Source organism: Ipomoea nil, unplaced genomic scaffold (genome assembly GCF_001879475.1).
Source record: "Ipomoea nil cultivar Tokyo-kokei standard unplaced genomic scaffold, Asagao_1.1 scaffold1447, whole genome shotgun sequence".
Classification (NCBI taxonomy): Eukaryota; Viridiplantae; Streptophyta; class Magnoliopsida; order Solanales; family Convolvulaceae; genus Ipomoea; species Ipomoea nil.
In genome coordinates, this window is record NW_017617875.1 from 40,624 (window position 1) to 64,425 (window position 23,802).

At 33.7% G+C, this 23,802-nt stretch overlaps 1 long non-coding RNA gene and 1 pseudogene across 1 annotated transcript; one reads left to right on the forward strand and one right to left on the reverse strand.

Annotated features, from left to right (window-relative positions):
• Positions 1-6,128: 6,128 nt before the first annotated feature.
• Positions 6,129-7,051, reverse strand: LOC109188636. The gene is made up of 6 exons (XR_002055468.1): positions 6,990-7,051; positions 6,836-6,902; positions 6,666-6,758; positions 6,534-6,579; positions 6,298-6,373; positions 6,129-6,221 (listed from the first exon to the last, which is right to left on the reverse strand). It is a non-coding gene; the product is annotated as an uncharacterized LOC109188636 (long non-coding RNA).
• Positions 7,052-7,925: 874 nt separating this feature from the next.
• Positions 7,926-23,550, forward strand: LOC109188614 (annotated as a pseudogene).
• The last annotated feature ends 252 nt before the right edge of the window (positions 23,551-23,802 follow it).

The window sequence follows — 23,802 nt, forward strand, 5'->3', positions numbered from 1 at the left end:
TTTGTATTGGATGAGCTTTCTGGATACGAGTAGGGATATCAATGTTACAGAGATCAGTGTCAGATTGAGACTCAGACTCAATTCCTTGCTCAGATTGAGTTGATGTGGGAGATGGAATAGAGGACTCTGGATTAGGTTCAGGAGTTCTGGAATCAGAAGTTTCAGGACGACTTGTGTCAGGTTCTGTCACTGGTCCAGGTTGAGTCGTTGTGATAATACCTCTCGGTTGATCATCGATTACAACATTTGTGGACTCCATGATGGTTTTGGTAACTTTGTTGTATACACGATATGTCCTGCTGTTCGTTGAATATCCGAGGAAGATGCCTTCATCGCTTTTTGGTTCAAACTTTGCGACAGGGTTTCGATCCTTCAAGATAAAACAGTGTGATCCGAAAACATGAAAATATTTAATGTTTGGTTTCTTACCTTTTCATAATGTATACGGGGTCTGATTCGTGCCTGGACGTAGATAGACCCGATTGATGATGTGACATGCAGTGTTCACAGCTTCTGCCCAAAATTTTTGAGGTAGTCCTTTGGCATTGAGCAGAACTCGTCCCATTTCTTGAATTGTGCGGTTCTTCCGTTCAACAACTCCGTTTTGTTGAGGTGTTTTCGGTGCTGAGTATTCATGTGTGATTCCTGTTTGGTTGCAGAAGGTATCGAACAGATTGTTGTCAAATTCTCGTCCATGATCACTTCGGATTCGAATGATGGGCTCATTTCTTTCTTTTTGGAGTTTTAATGCCAAATTTTTGAAAGCTTCGAGGGTCTCAGACTTGTCCCTGAGAAAGGTAACCCAAGAAAAACGAGAATAATCATCTACGCAAACTAGTATGTATTTCTTACCTCCAACACTTTCTGTTTGAGTTGGACCAATGAGATCCATGTGAATCAGTTCCAAGCAATGACTTGTGTTTATGGTGTGTTGCGCTGGATGAGAGGATTTGGTTTGCTTTCCTGCTTGACATGCACCACATATGGTTGGTTTGACTTTCAGCTTAGGTAATCCACGAACTCCTTCAATCTTCACAAGTTTGTCTAGAAGTCTGTAACTTAGGTGTCCTAGCTTTTGGTGCCAAAGCTCAGTTTCATCTACATTGATCCTGCAACACAAAACATCGTTAGTGGGAATATAGCAATTATCAGTTGACCTTGTACCTTCCATAACGCATTGATTTGTTTTGTCTAGAACACTGCAATTATTTTTGGTGAAGCTCACGTTCCAGTTCTGGTCACATAGTTGACTTATACTTATAAGATTTGCATGAAGCCCTTTGACTAGTAGAACTTTCTCTAATTTTGGCAAACCAACTACTTTTAGCGTGCCTATACCAGTGACTTGTCCTTTTATACCGTCACCAAAGGTAACTTCACCTTTGCTTGTATTTACGTTACTCAGAAATTTAGCATTTCCTGTCATGTGACGTGACACCCGCTATCGAAGTACCATTTTTCTTCTCGACCTGTACTTTTAGAGTGGAAAGATACAAATGAGATATAATCTGTCTTTTTAACCCAGATTTGTCTTGTAAAGGGTTGGATGTTCTTGTGTTTGAACTTCTCGATTCTTTGATCCTTGTAGAAGTAGTAGCATTCGGGTCTGGTATGACCCCGTAACATACAATAATGACAAACCGGATTATAGGATTTATAATATGGCTTGAGTGATCTTACTGTACCAACGCGATGTGTCGCTGTGCTAGATTCTGGAATATCTCCTTGACCAGGGCATGACGCTTTGACAAACACCGTTTTGTCTTTTGAGCTGTTTCCTGTGAAACCTAGACCAAACTTTGCAGAAGTCTTTCTTCCAGACTCAAGGATCTCATCAAGTGTAGACGTGGTATCCATCATTTGGATTTGGCGTTTGTAGGTGTTCAACTCCTGCTTCAGAGTCTGTACCTCTTGTTTCAGTTTTTCTTCTCGGGCCAATGCCTCTTTAAGAAGCAGATCCCTATCGGCTATTTGAGTTTGATACACTTTCTTTGCAGTTGTTACAATCCCTATTTCACTAGTTAATCTACGATTTTCTTTTCTTAGTGCTGCCCATTTGGGATACAACTTGTTAAACTCAATTTCAAAAGATGATTCACTTGATTCTAAATCTTCTGCAGAGGTATACTCGCCTCCCTCCGAGTCAGCAACATCTTCATGACACGGTCCAGCAGCCATATGTGCAGTAAAGGCAACAAAATTACCAGAAATTTCGTTTGAATCAGATCCTCCTATTTCACCGTCCGAGTCATCATCACTCCAAGTAACTGCTGATATGGATTTCTTGCGTCGAAGATAGGTGGGGCACTCTGCTTGTACATGTCCGAAGCCCTCACATTCATAGCATCTGATCCCTTTACTGGTGGATTTCTCTTTGGACTGTCCTGGACGTGAACCAGAGGACTTGAAGGTTGATGATCCGAATTTAGAACTCGTTTTAGATGATGATGCCCCCTTTTGCATATTCTTGTTTCGTGAACCTTTTGATACCTGTTTCAAAAGTTTAGAAAACTGTTTAGTAAGAAATACAACTGGATCATCACCTATTTCATCTAAGTTAGGTACACAATTATTTTCTTCAGCGGTAAATGCTACTGTTTTTTGTTTCTTTGTGTGATCTGTTAAGATTTCCATCTCATAAGTTCTTAGATTCCCCATTAGTTGTGTTACAGTCTTTTTCTCCCAGTTGTCATGTTCCTGGATTGCTGTAACTTTCATCCGGAACCGAGGTGGTAGTGATCGTAGAATTTTTTTCACCAACTTTTCTTGAGTGAACGGTTCTCCGAGGACCATAGCTCGATTTGCTAGCTCTTGCACACGAGTGTGAAAGGTCACGATGGTTTCATCTTCATTCATTCGGAGCTCCTCGAAGTCTGACTGTACCAGTTGCAGTTTCGATTGTTTTACCGACGATGTGCCTTCGTAGGTAGCCTCTAGTGCTTCCCATGCGCCTTTAGCTGAATCATGGCCTGCAACAATAGGGAATTGACTTTCATGAATTAGCCCATAAATAATATCTAGTGCCTTATCGTTGTGTCCAGCACTTGTTTTCTCAGCTTGGGTCCATTCATTTTCAGGTTTCGTCACTCGAGTTTCATCCTCACTGGTACTGGCTTTGGTTGGATGTTCCCAGCCTGTTACAATGATACACCATACTGCTTCACCTTGTGCTTTGAGATGAGAGCGTGTGCGCACCTTCCAATACGCATAGTTGTCACCGACTAGCTGGGGAAGAGCTTTAGTGTGCTCCATTCTGTAACACTCAATAACCCGTGAGATCGAACAATTTAACAGAATTAGAAATAATAATACTAACCGCTGAAGGATTGAGATCAAGGGGCACGGAGTAGCCAGATCGTCAGACTAATAACTTAAGTCTGGAGGCTCTGATACCAATTGAAAAAGCCCGTGTATCTTGAAATCAATTTAACACTAAGGATTCTACTTGATTTTATGTTACGAGACAATTTCGCTGTTTAATTAAATCAATTTAATCAACGTATAAATAACGAAATTGAAAGCGTAAATAAAGTAAAGACACAGTAGAATTGTTACGCAGTTCGGAGCTCCTTCTCCTACGTCTGCGGGGCAACCCACGTCTGCCCAATCCACTAGAAGTTCACCACAGAGTATTACAAGAGGTAACTACAAATGGCTCACAGCCTTTACCACTACAACTCTTCTAAAACACCTACTCAGGACTGAACCGTGCATGCCATAACCATCTTTGGTGTAGCACTTCAGCTGTCACAGGTACTGATTTGCAGTACAGATTTAAATCACAAATAATATAATCAATATTAAAGCAGTAATGTAGGAAGCTTGCATATGAGATCAGAATTTCAGAATTGGCAACTTCCTTTTTCGTTTTCCCTTCCTTATATACTGTACGCAACTCCCATTTCACCAAGCCTTGATTGTAGCTTCATATGTGGCTTGAATTCTTCTCAACCACTCATTCATTAATTGAGATCTTCAGACTTGCTTCTTTGTCCAATTCATTAACAATAAATCTCCACCACACATTTTAACTTGGTCCAATAATACTAATTACAAATCAATTTTAATTAGTATTACACATTAATAAAATAAACTAATAAATTAGCCAATCTAATGTGTACTATCTTGTACACTTACAAACACTACAAGAAAAATGCACATAGACAACGGTTAATAACCGTTGTCGTAGGGGTATAATTTCTGTTGTTGAAGCCGGTGTTGTTGTAAGTCCCGCGCATAGACAACGGTTTTTTAACCGTTGTCTTTTCTAGAAACGACAACGGTTTTTTAACCGTTGTCTATTAAGTGTTGTTGAAACCGGTGTTGTTAAAAGTCACGCACATAGACAACGGTTATTAACCGTTGTCTTTTCTACCAACGACAACGGTTTTTTAACCGTTGTCTATTAAGTGTTGTTGAAACCGGTGTTGTTAAAAGTCACGCACATAGACAACGGTTATTAACCGTTGTCTTTTCTACCAACGACAACGGTTTTTTAACCGTTGTCTATTAAGTGTTGTTGAAACCGGTGTTGTTAAAAGTCACGCACATAGACAACGGTTATTAACCGTTGTCTTTTCTACCAACGACAACGGTTTTTTAACCGTTGTCTATTAAGTGTTGTTGAAACCGGTGTTGTTAAAAGTCACGCACATAGACAACGGTTATTAACCGTTGTCTTTTCTACCAACGACAACGGTTTTTTAACCGTTGTCTATTAAGTGTTGTTGAAACCGGTGTTGTTAAAAGTCACGCACATAGACAACGGTTATTAACTGTTGTCTTTTCTACCAACGACAACGGTTTTTTAACCGTTGTCTATTAAGTGTTGTTGAAACCGGTGTTGTTAAAAGTCATGCACATAGACAACGGTTATTAACTGTTGTCTTTTCTTTAAAAGACAACAGTTATAAACTGTTGTCTATTGTGTGTTGTTGAAATCGCTTTTGTCACACCCATAAACTGTTGTCTTTTGTAGAAAAGTCAACGGTTTCTAATTGTTGTCTGTTGTAAAATAGACAACGGTTTTTAATCGTTTTTCACCTGCTTAAATTATAATCATATAAAAATAATAATTTATCCATTCACCATATGTTGCAAAATGTAGTTACATAATTGTGCACAAGCTAATAAGGTTCAAAATAACAAGTCAAAAGACTTCCATGACCAATTCTAATTATCATCCAAGTCATAATACTACTACACAAAAAAAAATTCCACTAACCAATTCAAGTCCAAATGATCACAACGTTCTAATGACCAAATCATACCTACTCTATATGACTTGATAGAATATCGGCCCATTCAGCACGCACCAGATCAATAACCGCTTTGTCATAATCAACTTGTTGAAACTACATGTAAAAAGTAAGAAAATAAATTAGTATAGATATAAATAATTTGCAATGAAATGCAAAATAAGTTAGGAGTAATTCGGAAAGCTCTCCAATCTGGAAGGTTATAGTACAAAAAAGCTAGACAGGAAACACTAAAATGGCATACTAGAGTGTATTCGAGTAAAATCAATGCATTGGCAATACTTTCCTAATATGAATACAAATGCCCCCAATTGACAACTACCATGTGGGATGGATGGCATTTATCAATCTACCAGTCATGCTTTGCCTACTTTCTATTTTTTTCTTCCTCAAGGCCCAAGCAAAATAAAACACATTGCATCCTCTATATAATGCCACTGCAACCAAAAATATCAATACCAAACCACAAGCACACTTTAATTTGTATATAAGGATTTTGGCAGGCAGGATTTTGGCACTTAACACCAAACCACAAAGATTAAGCACACTTTAATTTGTATATATCAATACAGTATGCTTTCCAGTCTTCCAAAAAGGAAAGATAAGAGATGAATTATCATTATTCATCACCAAAAAAGGTAAGACATTAAGAAAATAATTGCTGACCATATAATTTCAATGAACAACAAATCAGAACAGCACACTGATTCACTTATGCACATACAAACAGTTAAGCTCACATGATTCTTCATTTCATGACTATATGCTCATTTTAAATAATCACCTAATGCACTTATATATGCACATACAAACAGATTTTCACTTCAAACAGAATTTTCATGTACATATATACCAGTGCTTGAACAGAATTTTATCATCGAAGTCTGGCATATTCTCAATTAAAGTTTTCATGTACGCCATGACAAAGAAACCGCATTGGTTACTATCCGGTTGACGAGGAGCCTACGAATGTTAAATAATATTTGCATTACAATTTAGCTATATACAAACACTTATATAGTTAAAAATATGAAATTACCTTGACAATTTCCCAAGCAGTTTTACTGCGTCCTTTCTTTCCATTCGTAGAGGACGCATGGACCATTTTAATAGCCCTTCATATATATTGTTGATTATTCAGATTATGTAATAATAAATCGAAAGAATGAAATTTTAAAAAATTTAAAAAAAAAAAAAAAAAAAACCTAGCTTCAACCATTTGTTGAATCAGGTAGAATTGAACCATTTGTGAAAACCATTTTCTATAAGCTTTACCTTTGGCACCAATAACATACTCCACTGGTCCATACTCGTTTTCAATCTGCAGTAAACACAAAGACAATAATAGTTATACAATTAAGCCAATATATAATATAATCCATCTTCTTCCTTAGCTTCAATTCTAACCTGATTCATAATAATAGGTCCACCGTCAGGTTCAAACATTTTCTCCACTTTCATCATGTTCACAATTTTTTCAACAAACCGATGCATACCCACCTTGTTGTAATCACCATAGTTTAGTAAACCAGAATATATAGCAAAATATATATGAACAAATTAATTAAGTAGACAACCTTAAAAGGCTAATTGTCTGTTCTAAACTCAATCCCAGGCACAAATTTTAGCCAAACAGGGAATCCCCTGCACCACAATTCATACAATTAAGCTAGGATCCCACTTTACATGATCATATATAACTAAATGTATATGCATATAAAATAATCTTACCCATAATTCCATTCTCCACAAATATAAGGCCCAATGCGGTGATGAAGATACAGCCCTGCCTGATGTGCCAGTTTGAGAGCATTTATAAAAGCAAACAAGAAGAGAAAAAAGAGATGATTCGCTATAAGGATAATAAAGAATTATTGCTATGATTGGATAAGAGATATCTCTGGACATTAGCTTTTAAGAATCAAAAACCAGATCAGAATATTGGATCAACTTTGTAAAATTTCCAAAATAACCCTTTTTGTTTCCTTTATCTAATTGTTGGACATGCTAGTTTTGTTCACATCATACAAGTTCTCCAAATTATTTCAATAATATTTCATGTTGAACACACAGAATTAACATAATTAGAATGTTATTAGATGCAAGTAGTAAGCTGTGGTTTTTTCTATAAACATCAAAATTCAGAGTGGTTTAGAAAATATAGTGTTTGCATCTCAAAGTACATTTTGCTTCTTACTTTATTTATGAACCTGTATAAATCTTTTTGACAGATTAAATTTTTAATCATATAAATGAGTAAAGCAAATGTTTCTTTTTAATTGACATGAACAAATGCTAAATAGACAGCACTAGTAGTTCTGCTTGAAAAGTGATCTTGTTAAACTTCAGTGCTTATTATATTAAGGTTAAAAGTAAGGTTTAAATGTTTAATTCTAAAAGTATGATGAAGCAAATAACTAGGGATTTTAGCAAAACTAAAAGTTACTACTCGTACAGCCCAGGTTTCATAATTCATATACAGAAAATCAACTCAGTCAAAATCATAGCCAAAATCAAACTAAAGCTATATGCCTAGTAAAATACTAAAACATAGGGTAGACAAAATCATAGCCAAGAACACTCATAGCTTTCACATATGGAAAATTTAACAATACAATAAAGAAATTAGGAATTAGGGTTAAAAAAATTGAGGACTAACCTGGAGGGATGATGCAGCAACGGCGGCGGAGGTTGGAGGCGGCGACGACGGCGGAAGTTGCAGACGACGACGACGGCGGGAGTTGGAGACGGCGACGACGGCAGAGGTTGGAGGCGGCGACGGCACTGTCGGAGGCGAGGGCGGTATCTTCTGGACTTCGACACTGGGAGGCGACGGTGGTTTTGTGTGTTTGCGCTGAAGTGTTTTGGCAAAATTAGTTTTGTTTTGTGTTTTAATTCCTTCTTTGGCGCTTTAGTGTTAATATTCAAATGAAGTCAAAATTTACAAAGAGGGAATTATTTTATTTGAGAGGGAAGAAGATTTTTTACAAATTGTGCAAGTTTTGAAATTCAACATTTAAAGAATAACATATATATCTAATATATATTAAAGTCAAAATTATTTTAACTTTTATTTCTTTTAAAGAATAACATATATATCTAATATAATAAGCAAAATAACGAAAGTTTTATTTTTATTTTATACTAAATCTTCATTTTTTTACAAATTAAATAACTATATTGATGATTTATTATAGGGACCGGATCCACCATAAATCGGGTATATAGGTATATAACATGGGTAAGAAAATAGTAGCTTTATTACTCGGGACGCTAGGTCCAAAATAGTAGTTTTATATAAAATAATGTACTTTTGAAAAATGTACATTAAGTACATAAATAATGTACCCTTAGTATATTAAAAATGTATTTTGTTAGTTATGGTCCACACAATTGTGTGGACCATGGTCCATGCAATAATGATTGAGTACCAGGTATATAGGTACAGAACGGGGGACAAGAAAATATTAGCTTTATAGCTCGTGGTGATAGGTCCAAAATAGTACGTATAAAGCCCGAGGTACAAGCCTAGACTGGCGACCCAAATACAAAGATCACGTCCCATTTCCCTATAATGTAGATTCATAATTTCTATACAGTATATTTCTAATTTAAATACAGTTGTATAGATTAATAATTTCTATACAGTAAATTCATAATTTCTATACTACAGATTCATAATTTCTGTATTGTTGATTCATAATTTCTAAACTGTATAGTTATCAACACTTGGGAATATGAACATCGCAAATTATAAACATAAAGTTCAGTAATTGTGAATATAGATCAGAGTTATTCAATCATTATGAATATGCATTTCAATTCAAAAATTATGAATATATAGTTTGGTAATTATGAACATAGAGCTAATTAAAATCGCGGCAAAAGAAATGGGATATAGCTAACTGTACGGCATCGATCAACTACTCTTTCATATCCATTCTCAACGTGTCCCGGGCATGCTGGGAGGGTCGATTAACAACATATAGCTAACCTTGTTAGTCATTCGCTAGCCGGAAGGGTCGATTACCAACATAGCTAACCTTGTTAGTCATGCGCTAGTCGGAATGGTCGATTACTAACATATATATAGCTAACCTTGTCAGTCATGCGCTAGCCGGAAGTGTCGATTACCAACCCCGGCCCCTATCATACAACCCTTAACCCCTACACATCATCCCGCACCATTATGAACACCACCCCATATTGTTTTTTATACTTGATAATTATTATTATTTTTTTGAATTCATAGATTGGTCGTAATTGTAATATAATTGAAAATAAAACTTTAATAAATTTACTTTGAAATTCTGGTGAATAATTTTATATTTAAATATGAACGAAAATAGAACTATTAAATTAACTTTTGAATTGTATTCTTTCTCTGTTAAATTATAGGTAAAACATAAAGTGTAACACTTTAGTACACAAGAGTTGGTATGGCTTGGTGGATTTAGCTTTGTTTATTATGTTAAAGGTCTTAGGTTCTATCTTTTATGGTGGCATTCTTAACCTATTTTATGCAATCATTGTCTTGGTTCTCAAAGACAACACATAAGCAAACTGGTAATATACTAGATGTTGCACTTAAATACATAAGTGTTAGTGTGGCTTGGTGGGTTTAGCTTAGTTTATTATGTTAGAGATTAGAGATCTTAAGTTCTATTCTTCTTAGGGGGAATTCTTCGACTATTTTCTAAAATTGTGGTTTTGGTTTTCACAAACAACACAGAAGCAACTCAGTTATATACCAGATGTTGCACCTTTAGGCATAAGAGTTTGTGTTGCTTAGTTGGATAGATTGCTTACTTGTTAAGTTTGAGGTCATAAGTTCAATTCTTGTTGTTAACATCCTTGTTTTTATTTTATATACCTGTTAAATAATGATGCGCAAAGACAACGGTTATTTAAAACTGTTGCCTTTGTAGTGTTGTGTATTCAAATACGCTTAAAGACAACATACCAAAGACAACGGTTAAATAAAACCGTTGTCTTAAACAAATAAAGAACGCGCAACGACAACGGTTATATAAAACCGTTGTCGTTTTAGTGTTGTGTATTCGAGTGCGCTTAACGACAACACACCAACGACAACGGTTAAATAAAACTGTTGTCTTTTTAAAAAAAAAGAGCTCACAAAGACAACGGTTTTAAACAACCGTTGTCTTTCTAGTGTTGTGTATTCCAGTGCGCTTAAAGACAACACACCAACAACAACAGTTAAAAAAACCGTTGTCTTATTTAAAAAAAACGCACATAGACAACGGTTTTAAAAAACCGTTGTCGTTGTGGTGTTGTCTTTTCACAAAATGCACAAAGACAACACACTTATAACAACGGTTAAGTAAAAACCGTTGTCTTTGACAAAAGTGTTGCATCAAAGACAACGGTTTTGGACCAAACTGTTGTCTTTTATACAAAAGACAACACTTTTCTTAAAAACTGTTGTCTTTCTAGTGTTGTCTATGTGCATTTTTCTTGTAGTGAAATATGTTCTTTGAGACAACAATGTGTTCTAAAACCTTTTAAATAAATGATGGACTATTTTCCATGTTTTTTATTATTATTTTTTAAATAGATTTCCTATTTTAAACTCATAGACATCATTTCATAAAATTAAGAAGTATATTACATTCTTCCAAAAGGCTGAACCCCAATCCTAAGGGCCCCCCACACCCCGGCCCAAAACATTTTCTATTAAGATTTATTTGATTAGCCATAAAAATGCACTGGTGGTGATAAAATTGTGCTATGGAAGCCACAATAATATGCACTAAATTCATAAAACTGAAATTACATCTATGTAACAATGAGCACTGTATGTAAGCCTAAACACTGTGCACTGATAGGATAAACAATGAGCATTGGAAATAGAATATTAATGCACATAAGCAGATAACTTGGCAGGAAAATTAAAAAATGATTAGTAATTTGTCACTTACAATACAAAAATTAACTTCTAATTACAAATAAACATTGAGCACAAAAAACAAATTGTCAAAGTCATATATCCATCAAAGATTCACCAAACACTCATTCCTTCTTAAAAAACTTCAAAACTTTGGACTTGTTTTCATTCCGTACGTACTTCATTATATATTCTGGGCAGACAAGATGGCAACAATGTATTTCACCTGAAGACGATCCAGTTGGCTTTTATTATCCCTCTGAAGTCCACAAATCAATCCCAATCTCGAGCTCCATTCCCCATGTAGGTTTCCATGTGGTGCATTACAAATACGCCACAATCCTCTTTGTTCTTGGAGTCTCTCCTTGACATTCTCAGCCTCACTGGATTGATTGCATTGAAACACTTTGATTTTGACTCTAAACCCTTCGACTTCATGTAATTGATGAACATTTTTGGTGAGATAGATGTAGTGCTTGGATGAACATTTTGGATTGGCCACTTTGCCATGAAGGAGGAGCTGTAGTGCTTGGATTGGCCACTTGGTGATCGAGATGCTCCATCATCATTACCTCTCGTCGATCTCCTCTATAAAAAATCTTTCTCTCTATCTTTCTTTCCTTCTTCCTCATGGCCTGTAGTGCTTGGTGAGATGCTCCTCCTTCATCCTGGTAGTGACTAGAAATATTAACTACATCAACCCATAATGACTCTTCTCCAAGACTGAAACTTGGCATATCAGCCACCGTTTTCAAATACTCTTGCCTCCTTAAGATAGCATTGTCCAAAGCAACAATATTCTCCGGATTGCACCAAAATGAATCTTGACTATTATATTGGATGCTTCAACTTCTTCTTGTATACAAGTTTCACCTGGCCCGCCCTTTTCCAGCTCCAAGAAGTTTATGAGTTGCATTGTGCATCAATTTAAAATTTTCATTCTCAAGGATAGCTGGTGGTGGTTTTTGAGCCAACTCAATCACCTCAACAATAATTGAGCCAAGCAAGTGTAGTTTCTCTACAATGTTGCGGCATAGACCTATTTTTCAATTCAAAAAAGAAATTATTAGGTAAACTTGAAGGAATAAAAAAATGCACTACAATATATATATATATATATATATATATATATATATATATATATATATATAATTGTGCTCCTAGAGTAATATAAATAGGCACATAATGCTATATAGGTATGCATCTAAATGAACAAAAAAAATGCACTTAAAGCAATGAAAAAATGCACTAGAAGAATAAACAATGTGCACTGTAAGACTGAACAATATGCACTTTTAGGGAAAATAATATGCACTATAAAGCTGAACTGTGACACCCCGAAATTTATTCTAAAACTTCAATCAATCTCTACAAATATTTTCCTAAGTATGGGTTTAATCCTTCCACTTACAAATTTAATCCTCTTATGTTATTTACCTTCAAACTAGCCTAGAGACTAATTTTGGCCCAATTCCCTAAGCCTTGAATGAATTCACATAAATGAACCCTTATTAAATACGGAGTACTATTTTATATATATATATATATATATATATATATATATATATATATATATATATGTATGTATGTATGTATATGTTCCTTAGCCAAACTTAATAAACCTTGTGAGCCCAAGTTACAATTTATAATATATGATGAAGCCCAAATCTAATTCCTACTCTTTCTTTCAAAATCTATTCTACTTAAACTTATGTCTCAAAACAATTATCTTATAACTTAGTGTATACACACTAGTGTATCTATACTCCTTAGCTAGAAACAAAACCTAAATCACTATTTCCTACTCCTTCATTTCCCACGCCACTTTCACTCATCTTCCCTACCAAAAGTGTTCTTCATTTTCCACTCAAGATAACTAACCAAGACTTCACCTTCTTTCTTCATCAAGCATAGGAAAGGGTAATATATACCTATTTACATCTTCTATTAAAAGGTTCCTTCACTTATTTAAGTTTTATTTCCTTTATGTGTTGGGTTTGGGGTCTTTTAATGAAGATCATGTGGAGGATGGCATGCTAGAGTGATCTTGGAGAAGATTTGAGGTTTTTACTTTGGTAAGAGGTAACCCTATGTCCATGAAAACCTATTTTTAACTATACAATGTGTATTCATGATGATCTTATTGTATGTGAGCATATTCTTGTGTTTATGCTTCTTTAGAGCTTGTATGATAGGTGTAAACTTGTGTTGTGGTGTCATTTCTTCTATCCAAAGTCATATTTGTTGTTCGATCAAGTCTTTGTTGAGTTTGGAGTTGGATTGCATGTTCTAGACATTTTTCCCGGACTGTTTTTGCTACAGGTTTGACCTAGAGGGGGCTTCGGTCGTGTAGTGGCACACTCGACGAAACCATCCGCCAGGCCTAGAAGGGGGTTCAGGCTTGTACTGGAGGACCCACTTAAACCACCCGCCGGTACCCGCAGGGATGTTTGGCAGGTCCTTCTGTACCCGCCCAAACCCCCCACTGGTACGGTGTTAATTGGCTTCGTGAATCCTTGTATTTTCCTTCCATCATTTTCATGTGTATTTGTTGATGTTGCGTAAGTCTAGAGCGGTGTATTAAGAGCCTAATGGTTAGGTTTTTGAGTCTTGATTCGTGGTGAAGATCCAATATTGATATTCGTTGGATTATTGATGAATTCTATGTTGTTCGTATGAACCCTTGCGATTATTCTTTGGCTTGTGTACTAGTAACTTTAAATGTTTAAGCTATTATATGTTGAACTCACCTTGTTGATATTTCTGTAGATAAATTAATTTTTAACAAATGTCAGTTTGAATATATTCTTTGGATATGATATTTATTTTTCTCAAGAATATTATGTGGGATTTCTGATTATGTTACTCACCCTAAATTAAGTAGCAAGCCAAAAGGATTATATTATTTCTTTGGCTTACTGGCAATGAGTATTTACATCCATTATTTAAAATCTTGGTTAAGTTACTTTGGAAAACCTATAACTCCTCCTACTTTTAATTATGGTGATTTGTGGTAATCAAAGTCGTTGAAATATATTCAACCATTGAGTATGCTTGAACTAAGTGTGAATAGTTTGGGTAAGAGTTCAAGTAGTATTTGTTAGTGTTGCTTTGTGGGGGAAATTATCTCTTTATATGTCTTCCTTATAAATCTCTGTAATACTGAGAATAATGATATGTTTCATGTTAAGCATGAAAATCTCAAGTGAACTATTTGTTAGTAAATGAAGTACTCATCACAGTGTATGTAAGCCTTGATCGAGAGAATCGACTTACTCTAATAGAATACTAACTATGAAGATTAGTCATTGAGTTGTTGATAGAAAGAATCACAAAGTAGTATAATTATTAGTCATTCTTGTGATATGTGTACTTGAGAGGTTGAGCTTCAGCTCTTAATAAATTCATAATCCTATGAGACGGGTGGTCTTACCGAGATGGACTTAATGGGTTCACCGCTTAACATTTTAGAGGGTGAGCATAAATTGCTCTTAATGATTTCATACCCATTTTGAGTGAAAAGGGTTCACCACATTTTATGAAAGATAATGTGCTATCTTTCTAGAGCACTCATGGGCATTCAGAGGTTCAATTGGGCTAAAATATATGAGAAGCATGCTAACATTCCCTATGATTAAGGCAAAACACTTAAAGAAGATTTATGAGAGCTCTGTATCCCAAGAAGAGTATGCTAAAGTCATAGAAAGCATGATATTCTTAATGAACTACACTACACTACACCATATACTGCTTTTACAGTGAATAAACTTAGTTGCTATACACATAACCCAAGTGATTTGCACTGGAAAGCACTAAAACAAGTGCTTCGGTGCCTCAGAGGCACCATGGACTAGGGTCTTGACTATTCAAGATTCCAGCAGTCATAGAAGAGTACTGTGATGCCAACTGGGTCAATGACTTTCATGATGTCAAAACCGGCCACCAGTGGATATGTGTTCACAATGTGTAGTGAAACCACTTCGTGATGTTCCACCAAATCAATCTTGCATAGCTAGATCAACTATGGAAACAGAATTCATAACACTTGATCTAGCAAACTAAGAAGCTAACTGGTTAAGAAATATGTTGATAGATGTGCAATTGTGGGGGTGTCCAACACCTTCAGTACATATACATTGTGATCCACAAAATGTCGTTAGCGTTGCAAAGCATAATGTCTACAATGGGAAGAGAAGACACATAAGAGTCAGACATGAGTCTGCATAACAGTTGATTGCTAACGAAGTAGTCACAATGGAGTATATAAAATTAGAGAGGAATATTATATTGCAAATCCTCCAAAAAAAGGTCTAAACTGAAAGACCTTCCTTGAAACATCAAGAGAGATGGGGTTAAGACTATTGAGGTAAAGAGTTCATCATGACAGATATCACTTCTGTGGTCAAACGAAATTATGAAAAGAGTTACACCAAATTTATGTCTTTAAAAACTCTGTAGCCTTTAAAGGTGGTTTACACTAAGATAGACTTGACAAAGTTAAAAGTTTATATTGAGATAAACTTGACAGACATAAAAATCTATGTTGAGATAGACTTATAAGAATTAAAAGTTTATATTGAGATAGACTTGACATACATAAAAGTCTATATTGAGACAGACTTATCAGTGTTAAAGGTCTATATTGAGATAGAATTGATATACATATAAAAGTCTATATTGAGATAGATTTGCCCGTGTTAAAAGTCTACATTGAGATAGACTTGATAAAGTTGAAAGTCTGTACTAAGGTAAACACAACAGACTTGATTACTAAGGGTTTATCATAAGAAGTCAAAAGTTATCTTACTGATGAGTTCAAGAGTGCTTCTAGAGCACAATTTTATCGCTTCCATAATGAAGGTTTTAGGTTCGAACCCATCCCAAGTAGAGTTGGCATAAATGTTGAACAATATTATGAATATGTTAGAATGTATTAAAAAAATACAATATAAAATTTAACATGAACTTTGGTTAATTATTTAGTCAAAATATATACATAGCATAGCATTCAATGTTGTACATTGAGAGAGAGAGAGAGAAAAAAAATTGATCCTTAGGTGAAAAATGCGCACAGAATATGGCCATTCGATTAAAAAAAATTAGATGATCTAAGCCTTTGAGCTTTAATGAAATAGGCGGTGGCAATTATGTAATTTTCATAATATTAAATGAAACGCTCATTGTGAGAGGGCAAAAAACATAAAATAATAATTATTCGATTGACCAAAGATAGAAATTTCTTGCCGATTAAAATTTTGAACAAGAATGGAGTGGGTTGAACAAGAATGGAGTGGGTATGAGGAGCGGAGGGTGTTTTGGGGGCCCCGCCCCCACCTTGATCCTTCTCTAGGCCAATTAAGAGACCATTAACTCCAAATCATTAAAGAGACCATTAACTCCACAGAGAAAATAGTAGGTGCTAAAATAAAATTTTATTGAATTCGTTCTTTTAGAAAGCGTTTGGTTGGAAGGAAGGAATTATGAGGGAAAGAAATTATAATTCGGTGATAAAAAAAATAAGGTGAAAATAAAATAAAAATTTAAATTATAGTGTTTGGTATGCAGGAGAGAGTAGCCGAGTACACGGAATTGAAAGATAAGAAATGACACAATGACTGAAATAATAATAATAATAATAATAATAATAATAATAATAATAATAATAATAATAATAATAATAATCACTACTGGAAATTATGAAATTTCTGACCACCTGAAAGTGATCTTAAATCAAGTCGAAAGCCTTGTTCCGACCACTTTTGGAACCTTTGTTGCTATTTCCGACATTTTTTGGTATCAATTTTATTTAAGATCATTTTCAGGTGGTCGGAAATTCCATAAATTTCAGTAGTGAATAATAATAATAATAATAATAATAATAATAATAATAATAATAATAATAATAATAATAATAATAATAATAATAATAATAATAATAATAATAATAATAATAATAATAATAATAATAATAATAATAATAATAATAATAACAACCAAATTATGCAAATAAGCAAATTTAACCAGAAGTTATGCTTTGCCATTTGCCATTTGCCATTTGCCATTTGCCATATACACAGTATACTTCAATGGGTTACTGCATCTTTTGCTTAATTTTATGCAGTGGTCCTTCTCCTTACAATCGCCGGTGGAAACGGAGAGTAGAGAACTAGAGATAGAGATGAGAGTAGAGAACTCTCCAAGTCTCTAACCAAATAATATAATTTAAACTTTCAATGAACTTCAATTCTTTTACAACCAAATTACAGTGTATCAAACGGGCCATTATATTTTCCGGTTTTCCCCTTTAAACAAAAGCCGATTTTGCATACTTGCATATAATCAAAATCATGTTAGTGGGTTCAAAAAGTAAGGAATTATTATTATTATTATTATTATTATTATTATTATTATTATTATTATTGTAAAAAGAAGAAGAGAAAATTGCATCTTTGGTCCCTGAGTTATACCCAAGTTCTGACTCAGTCCCTAAGTTATGACCGTATTCATTTTTAGTCTCTCAGTTATGAGCGAAGTGGCGCATTTGGTCCCTGACCGTTAAAATTGACGGAAAAATATTTAAAATTTTAGGAGTAAAGTAGGAAATTCACATTTTATTCTCCTTCTTATATCAAAATCACTTTCGCAACATTATTTTTTACTTTTTAGCCTCTTATTTCAAGATTGTTCAATTCTAAAAGCATTTCAATAACTTTAGTATAACTTGTCAATCGTTATGCGTTGGACCCGTGTCCAGCATGCTTGCTGGACACGGGTAACAGTGCCGTTAGGCACTGTTATCTCCTTTTTTTTTTTTTTTTTTTAAATAATAAATTTCAGACCGCTTCATTGTAAGAGTATATGTTCATAATTTTATTACTATATGTTAATAACTATACATTCATAACTCCATAACTGTACGTTCATAACTCTATAACTGTACATTCATAACTCCATAACTGTACATTCATAACTCCATAACTGTACATTCATAACTCCATAATTGTACATTCATAATTTTCGAAGCTCTATGTTCACAATTTTAGAGCTCTATGTTCATAATTTTATCACTATATGTTCATAATTGTAAGTTCATAATGTTAGAGCTCTTTGTTCATAATTCGATCAATAACTGTACATTCATAATTCCATACTGTAGATTCATAATCTCATAACTGTAGATTCATAACTCCATAACTGTAGATTCATAACTCTATAACTGTACATTCATAACTCCATAACTGTACATTCATAATCTTCGAAGCTCTATATTCACAATTTTAAAGCTCCATGGTCATAATTTTATCACTATATATGTTCATAATTGTAAGTTCATAATGTTAGAGCTCTGTGTTCATAATTTCATAATTGCATAACTGTACATTCATAACGGCATAACTGTACATTCATAATCCAAAAAAAAAAAAATAACGCCGTTAACGGCAAAACGCGCGTGGATTTGTTTTTTTTTTTTTTAACTAAATGACGCATTTTTTTTTTAAAAAACGACGTCGTTCTGGGTCCGTGTCCACAATTCAATGTGGACACGGGTCCAGGGCATAATTTGCCATAACTTGTTAGGAACCTGGTTCTCGTATAATAAATTTAAGACTTAGCACAAACAAAGAAACACTTGATCATTGTCTTCAAACGTGTGAAGCACATTATCCTATCAATTTTTAATTTTCTTTACTAAGCAACAAAGGTAATCAAACTAGAACTTTTGAGATACAAAATGATGTCAAATTTCTCAGGTTGCTTTTATGAGGAATTCACCAACGGAATAACTTGAAATTTTTAGTATGTAAAATTTTTTCATATGCAACACTCAATAATCGTTTTTAGAATTTTCATAATTGAGTCTTAGGTTCTTCATTCATTACTCTGGTTTTTAAGAAGACAGAGGAGGTGATGGGTATATATATAATATAATTTTCATATATTGTCAAGATATACGATTCTTGATTAAGTTACTACAGAGCTTACGAAAGACTTTTATGTACTAAAAATCTCAAGTTACTCCCTTGGTGAATTTGTTATAAACATAACTTTGAATTTTGAAATCTTCATGTATTTCAAAATTTATGGTCTGATTACCATTATGTTTAGTAAGGAAAATCAAAAAATTTTAGGATGGTGTGTTTTACATGTTTGAAGACAATGATCAAGTGTTCTCTTGTTTGTACTGAGTTACAGGTTCCTTATACGAGACTCAAGTTACTAACAAGTCATACGAAGATTATTGAATTGCTTTGGAATTGAAGAACTTTGAAATAGAATGCTACGAAGTTGAAAATAATGTTGTAAAAGTGGTTTCAATATAAGAAAGTGAATAAAATATGAATTTCTTACTTTATCCCTAAAATTTTAAATATTTTTAAATTTTTCCGTCAGCTTTAACGGTCAGGGACCAAATGCGACACTTTGCTCATAACTGATGGACTAAAAATGGATATGGTCATAATTCAGGGACTGAGTCGTCGCTACCATTATAACTCAGGGACTAAACTTGCAATTTTCCCAAAGAAGAAATTAGTGGATCTTTTTTATATTGTTGAAAGTAGTAGACGAGGATCTGTTTTAGTCAATTGACTTTGAATTCTTGAAAAGTTGCTTTTGCGTGTTTCCATTCACCGCGAAAGACACTTTAGTCATAGTGAACTTCTTCTTTCTTTTTTTTTTTTTTCTATTTCCTTTTTTATTTAGGGGAGTCGGAGTGGAGTGACGGTGTAATTTAATAGGTCAATAATTAAACATTAGTATGGTGAATTTGAAAAAGTTTTAAGAATTCTTTAAGCGTTAAACTTTTAATTTTGTAATTACAAAAATAATAAACATTTAATTGGATTGTTCCCATCACTGAACTATTTTTATCATTATACTTATCACAAATTAAAATATTTAATGGTTGGAGGGAAGAAATTATGTGGGAAAAGAATTGTAATTCTATGGGAGATGAATTACTAGGAATAAAGTAAAAATTTAAATTCCAGAGTTTGGTTTACATGAATATAATTATTAGAAATTTTAATTCCAATGTTTAGTATACATAGGAATTGAAAGGAAATAAGTAGTATAAAGTCCAAAATGTCTATTGTTGTTGTGGGCCTCAATTTTAAGTTAAAAAAAGGAAAGGGTAATTTTGTACAATCGTTATACCTGCACCACGGCGCACACAGCACTGTGCGCCCCGCGCCTCCAAAAATGACGTCGTTATGTTAAGTTGTGTAGGAAGTTGACGCGATTATATACATTATGGTATATAATTATGTACATTTGTTTATATAATTATGTACATTTTTTATACAATTATGTACAATTTTTTTATACAATTACGTACATCCGAAACAAGAAATTTATGTGTATTATGTTAAGAGTTTATGTGTATTATACATGTTAAAAATTTATGTGTATTATGTATTATTTTAGATTATGTGTATTATCTTTTGAAAAAAAGTATGTGTATTTTCTTATGCAATTATGTGCATTTTAGTATAAAATTCTGTGTATTTTAATATACAATTATGTACATTTTTGAATCATGAGATTTTTTTTAAAGAAAATTAACAATCGACACAGGAAAGCGGAATTCCAAAAAAAAAAAAAAATCAAAACGACGTCGTTTTGCACCAGGGCCCGCAATGCGATGCGCGTCCTGGTGCACGATATAAATTGCCAATTTTGTCTCATGGTTACCTTTTTTTCTTCCTAAAACCCATGGAATTAAAATCCCAGGGGGACATGAGATTTTAATTCCATGAAAATAAGGGAATTACAATTCCGTGAAATTACAATTCCTTCCAACCAAATTAAGAAATTTATGGCCTTTGTAATTAGGTGGGAATGAAATTTAAATTCCCTCAAACCAAACGCCATGTTAGAGTTAGTTTCTCTCAAAACAGCAAAATCCAAAATAAAGACTGACTTTAAAATAAAAAAAAAAAGAATATTTTGTATAGGAAAAATGACACTTTTTTTTTTTTTTGATTCCATGAGTTATATGCTTATAGCACTTTCCCCCCTAAATTATTCATGTATCCATATTTGTCCCTAAGTTATGCTAAAAGTGACGGGTTTTCCCCATTTTATGTTAGATGGAAATTTATATCCTTAAAAATAAGTAGTTTATTTATTTTTCTTCTCCAACAAATTATTGCTTATATGTATGAAATGAATGAATGATCACGGTAGTTCGTAACACAAAACTCACATATGTATGCTGAAAGATTAGGATAATAATGTTTTTCTTTAAAATAATATTTGGAAATACTAATTTTATTCAATTTGAAAAAAAAAAAAAAATCTTACAACTTACCAATCTTTCTTTACTATAGTAAAGGAAGATTTTCTTCCCAAACTCAATCATCTCTGACCTAATTCCCAGTAATTAAGGTTTGATCTGTAATTTGTTGAGAAGTTCCATGCATTATTTATCATTTCTGATAATATATGCTCCTGGGTGCTAACTGCTTCATTATTGAGGGCATCTAACTCAATTGAAATACTAATTAGCTGTTGCTGCATTGGTATTGGTAGAGTGAGTGCTCTCTTGCTTTCCTAGCTATCATTGATTTTGGTCCTTGTGCCTTAACGTTTTTTCTTTCTCTTCTGTATGTTATGTCCACCTGATCATGAAGCTTTTATGTTTAGGAGGGTATCTTGATTTTGTAATTTTTAAGTGTCCAAGTTTTTCCTTTTGTCTTGCTGGGTATGTCTGCAATTTATAATTAAGCTAATATGATTTTCTGGGCTTTGTGAAATCAATTTTGGACAGATCACTTGGCATGTACATGTTCAATCATTTAAGCATTTTAATGACTTCTTTTGACCCCCACTGCTCAAAAGCTAGGTTATCCCATGTCTAGCTGATACGGAGTAATATATTTGGTTGTGATCTCACTTTGGCTAGGAGACCTATAAATTTCTAAAAGTGGTTTGATGTATTATATTGGTTTATCTCCTTTAACACTCATGTTTCTCTGAAGACTCATATCCTGTTATCCATTGCTGTAGATACACAATGGAACGACCTCGATTCAGTCACCATTTGGAAGCTAGCTATCAAGTTCATTTGCAAAGACTTCTGGTCTGAGCTCTTTAAGAACTTAAAGACAAATCACAGAGTGAGTTTGAGAATTCACACTAGCTTGTTTCTTAAGCTATTATGAGCTCATTATGTGTGATCTTTTGTCTTGCTAGGGTACCTTTGTGTTGCAAGATAATTGGTTTCGCTGGCTATCTCGGATCGATGCCAATGGATCCATCTCTTGAAACTTCTGGTTCTATTCAAGATCCTGAGAACAAAGCTGCACAAGCAATAGGCATGCATCTCTATTTCCCTGGCCTTGTGGAATCATCAGAGGTGCACTTTCAAATCTGGGAATTCCTTGTGCACTATCTGCAGATATATCTAACCTGCCTGCATGTAAGTTGTGTCTTTTATTGTTTTGTGGTATTATTGATTTATTTCATATTCATCCTTCAACAAAGAAACATGCTAATACTATTGTATGGAAGGATAAATATAAGTCTATATACTAAAGTAGTACAATTTTTAATTTGCCAAAATTGGGACCTTAGGGCATTACATTAATAATACTTCTAACTTAATCAGAATTTCAGATAAAATCTATCTATATATTTTTAATTATAGCAGCCTATTATTTGGCATCTCTATTTAAATTATTTTCATACCTAAACAAGACATCTTTCTTAGTTTCACACTAATTATTTACAAAAGTATTAGTAATAGAATTGACCATAAAATATGTTTGAGATTCTCTATATTGTTCTTCAATATTCACTGAATCGTACATTTAAATAATAAGATGATTGCCTTACTTTTGAAAATTTTATCTTGAATTTGAGAATTTCTCCAATTTATCTTATATTTAGATATTTGATTTATTACTAATATTTTACGGAAGAAGTAAGGACAAAATACTCTGTGATCATGTCAATTCATTATTAAAAATTTTGGGGGTCAAGTCGGGCCTTTTTATTTTTATTTTTGGACAAATTATTTATTTAATAAATAAAAAAAAAAAACTATCCCCAGTGATTGCAAGCTAGTATATCTTGATTTTCCCACTAGCAAAACCTTGATGAATTGATAAAACCGTAGAGGTCAAAGCTTATTTCTGATGCAGTCTTATGTGTTTATAATTTTAATTTACAGGTTCGTTTGTGGTACGTATTAAGGCTTGACAAGCTGTTGCAAGAATTAAGGGTTGGGCTTTAGATCTGGTCAGCCATCACATATGAACCATCTTCTTCTTACATTCTCTTCTCTTTCTCTTTCCTTTGCCTTTGCTTTGGGTTACAACTTACAGAAACTGGAGTTCAAATTTATGCATGAATCAATCAGCATACATCACTGTTCTGCTCAAGTCTAGAGTTTCAACTGAACTATTGTAATAGCCATAAGCCACATATATATATATATATATATATATATATATATATATATATATATATATATATATATATATATATATATATATATATATATATATAGTTTTGTTCAATTGAGACATTTTAACATCCAACACTGCTAGCACTGCTGCTGCAGCAGGAGGAGGAAGAGGTTCAACTTGTTTTGCTTTTACATAAACATGCGGCGTACATACATTAGCATGA